General features: G+C 51.4%; 1 non-coding gene across 1 annotated transcript; it reads right to left on the bottom strand.

The window, feature by feature from the left end:
* Positions 1–5,336: 5,336 nt before the first annotated feature.
* TRNAP-CGG (transfer RNA proline (anticodon CGG)) lies at positions 5,337–5,403 on the bottom strand. The gene has a single exon. It is a non-coding gene; the product is annotated as a tRNA-Pro (tRNA).
* Positions 5,404–7,377: the final 1,974 nt, after the last annotated feature.

Genomic DNA, 7,377 nt, shown 5'->3' with positions numbered 1-7,377 from the left:
GAGCGGCCTACAATCTCCTTTCCCTTCCTCCCCCCCAACAGACATCCTGTGAGGTAGGTGGGGCTGGAGAGGGCTCTCCCAGCAGCTGCCCTTTCAAGGACAGGGAGCGTCCTACAATCTCCTTTCCCTTCCTCCCCCACAACAGACACCCTGTGAGGTAGGTGGGGCTGGAGAGGGCTCTCCCGGCAGCTGCCCTTTCAAGGACAGGGAGCGTCCTACAATCTCCTTTACCTTCCTCCCCCACAACAGACACCCTGTGAGGTGGGTGGGGCTGGAGAGGGCTCTCCCAGCAGCTGCCCTTTCAAGGACAGGGAGCGTCCTACAATCTCCTTTACCTTCCTCCCCCACAACAGACACCCTGTGTTGTGGGTGGGGTTGAGAGGGCTCTCACAGCAGCTGCCCTTTTAAGGACAACCTCTGCCGGAGCTCTGGCTGACCCAAGGCCATTCCAGCAGCCGCAAGTGGAGGAGTGGGGAATCGAACCCGGTTCTCCCAGATAAGAGAGCTCTGGCCGACCCAAGGCCATTCCAGCAGCTGCAAGTGGAGGAGTGGGGAATCAAACCCGGTTCTCCCAGATAAGAGTCCGCACACTTCACCACTGCACCAAACTGGGTGAGCTGGGGACTTAAAGAAGCTGTGAGCTAGCTCACACTATTGCAGCTCAGCGGGAACATTGGTTGCAGGGTCATGATCCTGTGGCATGCTGCTGACTGCCTAACAGAATATAACTTTCATATTAGCCCAGGGGTGGCCAAACGTAATTCTTTCACACATATTGTGTGGCTCTCGAAGTCCCCAGTGCCTTGTCAGCCAGCATGACGGAGACATTGATCTCTTTAAATAACTTTTCCAAGCCACGCCGGCTGGCAGCTTGGAGAATGCATTTAAAGCTGTTTTCTTTCCTCCTCTACCTCCCTCCTCCCTAACAATTTCCTTTCTTTCCACCCTTCCTTCTTTCCTTGCGGCTCTCAACCAAGTGATGTTCATGTCTTGTGGCTCTCAAACATCTGACATTTATTCTGTGTGGCTCTTAAGTTGAGCAAGTTTGGCCACTCCTGCATTTGCCCTTTGTCTCCGAAAGGCCCTGGTAATAGAAATTGTCCCAGAGAGCCAGTTTGGTGTAGTAATGAAGTGTGCAGACTCTTATCTGGGAGAACCGGGTTTGATTCCCCACTCCTCCACTTGCAGCTGCTGGAATGGCCTTGGGTCAGCCAGAGCTCTCTTATCTGGGAGAACCGGGTTTGATTCCCCACTCCTCCACTTGCAGCTGCTGGAATGGCCTTGGGTCAGCCAGAGCTCTCACTGGAGTTGTCCTTGAAAGGGCAGCTGCTGGGAGAGCCCTCTCAGCCCCACGTACCTCACATGGTGTCTGTTGTGGGGGGAGAAGTTATGGGAGATTGTAAGCCGCTCTGAGTCTCTGATTCACGGAGAAGGGCAGGGTATAAATCTGCAGTCTTCTTCTTCTCTTTTTTCTTCTTCTGTCTTCCATCATCTTCTTCTGTCTTCCGTCGTCTTAAGAACATAAGAGAAGCCCTGTTGGATCAGGCCAATGGCCCATCCAGTCCAACACTCTGTGTCACATAAGAACATAAGAGAAGCCCTGTTGGATCAGGCCAGTGGCCCATCCAGTCCAACGCTTTGACTTTGTGTCACATAAGAACATAAGAGAAGCCATGTTGGATCAGGCCAATGGCCCATCCAGTCTAACACTCTGTGTCACACAGTGGCAAAAAATTTTATACATACACACACACTGTGGCTAATAGCCACTGATGGACCTCTGCTCCATATTTTTATCTAAACCCCTCTTGAAGGTGGCTATGCTTGTGGCCGCCACCAACTCCTGTGGCAATGAATTCCACATGTTAATCACCCTTTGGGTGAAGAAGTACTTCCTTTTATCCGTTTTAACCTGGCTGCTCAGCAATTTCATCGAATGCCCACGAGTTCTTGTATTGTGAGAAAGGGAGAAAAGTACCTCTTTCTCTACTTTCTCCATCCCACGCATTATCTTGTAAACCTCTATCATGTCACCCCGCAGTCGACGTTTCTCCAAGCTAAAGAGCCCCAAGCGTTTCAACCTTTCTTCATAGGGAAAGTGTTCCAGCCCTTTAATCATTCTAGTTGCCCTTTTCTGAACTTTCTCCAATGCTATAATATCCTTTTTGAGGTGCGGTGACCAGAACTGCACACAGTACTCCAAATGAGACCGCACCATCGATTTATACAGGGGCATTATGATACTGGCTGATTTGTTTTCCATTCCCTTCCTAATAATTCCCAGCAGTCCTCTTCTGTCTTCTGTCATCATCGTCGTCGTCTTCTTAGCGTCAGGACCTGAGCTCTCTTTAACGTGGTCATTCATTGAACCAGTTCACGTGGAGGAACAAACATTTCAGGCCCGCACAGCATCCTGGAAGATTTTCATCCAAATTTGAGGGCGTAACGAAGGTCAGAGCAGATGAGTGGAGATGGTCAGCGAAGCTTTGCGTGGCTGGTAACGCCGAACTGATTAGCAAGCAGCTCACACGGCGCAATCGCCTTTCCTGTCTCCTTCAACGGATGCTGACGCAGCAGCAATCCCGCGACCTGGGAAGAGGGAGAAGGGCGGGCGTTAAAAACACAGGGCTTCCGTGAACTTGCATGAAGCTGCCTTCTACTGAATCAGACCCTCAATCCGTCAAAGTCAGTCTTGTCTAGTCAGACTGGCAGCCGCTCTCCAGGGTCTTGGGTGGCTTTTCACACCACTTCTTCACCCAGAGAGCCATTAACACAGAGGTGTCAAATTCATTGGCTGTGAGGGACAGATCTGACATAAATGAGAAGAAGATGGTGATATTGGATTTATATCCCGCCCTCCACTCCGAAGAGTCTCAGAGCGGCTCACGATCTCCTTTTCCTTCCTCCCCCACAACAGACACCCTGTGAGGTAGATGAAGATATTGGATTTATATCCCACCCTCCACTCCAAAGAGTCTCAGAGCGGCTCACAATCTCCTTTTCCTTCCTCCCCCACAACAGACACCCAGTGAGGTAGATGAAGATATTGGATTTATATCCCGCCCTCCACTCCAAAGAGTCTCAGAGCGGCTCACAATCTCCTTTCCCTTCCTCCCCCACAACAGACACCCAGTGAGGTAGATGAAGATATTGGATTTATATCCCACCCTCCAGTCTGAAGACTCTCAGAGCGGCTCACAATCTCCTTTCCCTTCCTCCCCCACAACAGACACCCTGTGAGGTAGATGAAGATATTGGATTTATAGCCCGCCCTCCACTCCGAAGACTCTCAGAGCGGCTCACAATCTCCTTTCCCTTCCTCCCCCACAACAGACACCCTGTGAGGTAGATGAAGATATTGGATTTATAGCCCGCCCTCCACTCCGAAGAGTCTCAGAGCGGCTCACAATCTCCTTTACCTTCCTCCCCCACAACAGACACCCTGTGAGGGAAGTGGGGCTGAGAGGGCTCTCACAGCAGCTGCCCTTTCAAGGAGAACTCCTACGAGAGCTATGGGTGACCCAAGGCCATTCCAGCAGCTGCAAGTGGAGGAGTGGGGAATCAAACCCGGTTCTCCCACATAAGAGTCCACTCACTTCACCACTACACCAAACTGGCTCTCCTTGTCAGGCTGGGCTATGTTATGTGTGTACCTATTTAACATTAGGTAGCCATGTGTGTACCTATTTAAGATTAGGTAGCAAAAACTTTATAAAGGACACAAGCAAACGCAATTAAAAGATTTTAAAAAAACCAGCCTTGAAACATGGTTAAAACATTAGCGTTTGTTAGTCTTAAATGTGCTTTCTTTGTATTTCTCTCATTAAATCCAGGGGACTGGGCAAAGGAATCTCTGGCTCTTTCCTTCCTTCCCTGGGGGCCAGGAGGGGGAGGAGCCTCAGCCAATAGAAGGAAGAGAGGCTTGGTTCAGTAGCTTTGCCGTGGGATTGAGAGAGCCTGGCAAAGTAAGCTCTGCCTTTCCCCCTTCCTCCCCAAGGGAGGAACCTCAGCCAATGGAGGAAATAGAGGTTTTGCTCTGTAGCTCCCGTGCAATTGAGCAAGCCTTGCAAAGCAAGCTATGAAGCAGAAGGGAGCAAGAGAGAGGGAGAAGGAAGCAGATAACAGCCAGTTGCTCGAGGACCTGATAGGAGCCCTCTGGGGGCTTGATTCGGCCCCTGGGCCGCATGTTTCACTGCCAGAAGAAGCAGTGGCAGTTTCAAACACAGACAGCTTCCAGATGGGACTGGATCAACATAGCATAATAGAATTTTAGAAGGGGTCTTAGAGGTCATCTAGTCTACCCCCCTGCTCAATGCAGGATCAGCTTAGAACGTCCCTGAGGAGTGTTTGTCCAGCTGCTGTTTAAAGATTGCCGGTACGAGGCAGCCATAGCTCTAACAGAGGTTGTCCTTGAAAGGGCAGCTTCTGTGAGAGCTCTCTCAGCCCCACCCACCTCACAGGGTGTCTGTTTTGGGGGGAGAAGATATAGGAGATTGTAAGCCACTCTGAGACTCTGATCCAGAGAGAAGGGCAGGGTATAAATCTGGAGTCTTCTTCTCAGCACAGGCTGAATGTGCTCCTGATGGGGAATTGCCATTAGTAGCCTGGCTGCAGAATTCTGCACCAGCTGCAGCTTCCGAATCCGAGTCAAGGGCAGCCCCATGTAGAGAGTATTACAGTAATCGATTCTTGAGGTGACCGAGGCGTGGGTCACCATTGCTAAGTAGCTGCACTCAAGGTAGGGGACTCAAGCTGAGGTTTTTCACGCCTACTTGCCTGGAGCCTTATTAGTTGGAGATGCTGGGGATTGAACCTGGGACCTTCTGCTTACCAAGCAGATGCTCTACCACGGAGCCACCGTCCCTCCCCTGCTCTCTAGGGTCTCAAGCTGAGGTTTTTCACGCCTACTTGCCTGGACCCTTTTTAGTCAGAGATGCCAGGGATTGAACCTGGGACCTTCTGCTTACCAAGCAGATGCTCTACCACTGAGCCACCGTCCCTCCCCTGCTCTCCAGGGTCTCATGCTGAGGTTTTTCACGCCTACTTGCCTGGACCCTTCTTAGTTGGAGATGCCGGGGATTGAACCTGGGACCTTCTGCTTCCCACGCAGATGCTCTACCACTGAGCCACCGTCCCTCCCCTGCTCTCTAGGGTCTCAAGCTGAGGTTTTTCACGTCTACTTGCCTGGACCCTTTTTAGTCGGAGATGCCAGGGATTGAACCTGGGACCTTCTGCTTACCAAGCAGATGCTCTACCACTGAGCCACCGTCCCTCCCCTGCTCTCCAGGGTCTCAGGCTGAGGTTTTTCACGCCTACTTGCCTGGACCCTTCTTAGTTGGAGATGCCGGGGATTGAACCTGGGACCTTCTGCTTCCGAAGCAGATGCTCTACCACTAAGCCACCGTCCCTCCCTTCCTCTGCACCTGCTCCATTCAGCCCACATCCTATTTGAAGTGAGACCCCCAGAACTGCCCACAAGACTCCAGGTGTGGCCTGACCAATGCAGAACTATGACATCTTGCAATTTGGAGGCTATGGCTCTGTTGATACACCTGGAGATTGCACCAGTCAATATGGAGTATAGCATCTATGGAGCAGAGGTCCATGAGTGGCTGTTAGCCACATAAAGGTAAAGGTAGTCCCCTGTGCAAGCACCAGTCGTTTCCGACTCTGGGTAATGGTGCTTTCACAATGTTTTCACGGCAAACTTTTTACGGGGCGGTTTGCCCTTGCCTTCCCCAGTCATCTCCGCTTTCCCCCCAGCAAGCTGGGGACTCCTTTGACCCACCTCGGAAGGATGGAAGGCTGAGTCAGCCTTGAGCCGGCTACCTGAACCTAGCTTCCGCTGGGATCGAACTCAGGTCGTGAGGACAGTTGAGGACTGCAGTACAGCAGCTTTACCACTCTGCGCCGCGGGGTTCCACATGCATGCATACAAAAGTTTACGTTCTGAATAAAACTTTGTTGGCCTTAAAGGTGCTACTGGACAACTACTATTGCTTCAGACCAACACAGCTGCCCACCTGGATCTACCAAGTAGCCACAAGGTATAGATGGAACTCTCTGTTTGGGGCAGTGATGCTCTGTATTCTCGGTGCTTGGGGGGGCAACAATGCGAGGGCTTCTAGCGTCCTGGCCCCACTGGTGGACCTCCTGATGGCACCTGGCTTTTTTGGCCAGTGTGTGACACACAGTGTTGGACTGGATGGGCCACTGGCCTGATCCAACATGGCTTCTCTTATGTTTTTATGTCTGGGGCAGTGATGCTCTGTGTTCTTGGTGCTTGAAGGGGGAGCACAGTGGGAGGGCTTCTAGTGTCCTGGCCCCACTGGTGGACCTCCTGAGGGCACCTGGGTTTTTTTGGCCACTGTGTGACACAGAGTATTGGACTGGATGGGCCACTGACCTGATCCAACATGGCTTCTATTATGTCCTTATGTCTGGGGCAGTGATGCTCTGTATTCTTGGTGCGTAGGGGGGGTAACAGTGTGAGGACTTCTAGTGTCCTGGCCCCACTGATGGACCTTCTGATGGCACCTGGGTTTTCAATCAATTTTTATTTGTATCCCGCCCTCCCCGCCAAAGCAGGCCACTGCACAACACAGAATGTTCGACTGGATGGGTCATTGGCCTGATCCAACAGGGCTTCTCTTCTGTTCTTAAGCTCTGTATTGTGAGCTCCCCTGAGCCTGCTTCAGCAGGGATGGCGGGATAGAAATCTAATAAAATAAATTAAAGCAGACTGCTGAGGCAGGCTCTCAAGATAATGTTTTCCCATTCCTTGTCTGGTTAGTTAGGAAAGGAAAGGAAAGGTCCCCTGTGCGAGCACCAGTCGTTTCCGACTCTGGAGTGACGTTGCTTTCACAACATTTTCACGGCAGACTTTTTACAGGGTGGTTTGCCATTGCCTTCCCCAGTCATCTACGCTTCCCCCCCAGCAAGCCGGGTACTCATTTTACAGACCTCGGAAGGATGGAAGGCTGAGTCAGCCTTGAGCCGGCTACCTGAAACCAGCTTCCGCTGGAATCAAACTCAGGTCGTGAGCAGAGAGTTCAGACTGCAGCACTGCAGCTTTACCGTTCTGTGCCACGGGGCTTCCCATCCCTTGTCTGGTTAGTTAACCGGATTTTAAAATCAAGTCAAGAAGGTTAGCTTTTGCAGCTGCAATATTTCAGCGGCCCTACAGAAATGTCTCTGTGGGCAAGTAGGAGAGTTTAGGCTTGAATCCTAAGACTCCTAGACACTGCTCTGGTCAGACCTCACCTGGAGTCTTGTGTTCAGTTTTGGGCACCACATTTTAAGAAGGATATAGACGAGCTGGAAGGGGTCCAGAGGAGGGTGACGAAGATGGTGAGGGGTCTGGAGGCCAAGTCCTAT

The sequence above is a fragment of the Heteronotia binoei genome, chromosome 2 (assembly GCF_032191835.1).
Source record: "Heteronotia binoei isolate CCM8104 ecotype False Entrance Well chromosome 2, APGP_CSIRO_Hbin_v1, whole genome shotgun sequence".
In the NCBI taxonomy this organism is placed as follows: domain Eukaryota; kingdom Metazoa; phylum Chordata; class Lepidosauria; order Squamata; family Gekkonidae; genus Heteronotia; species Heteronotia binoei.
The sequence above is the reverse complement of the archived record's forward strand: the minus strand, read 5'-3'. Positions and strand labels throughout refer to the sequence as shown.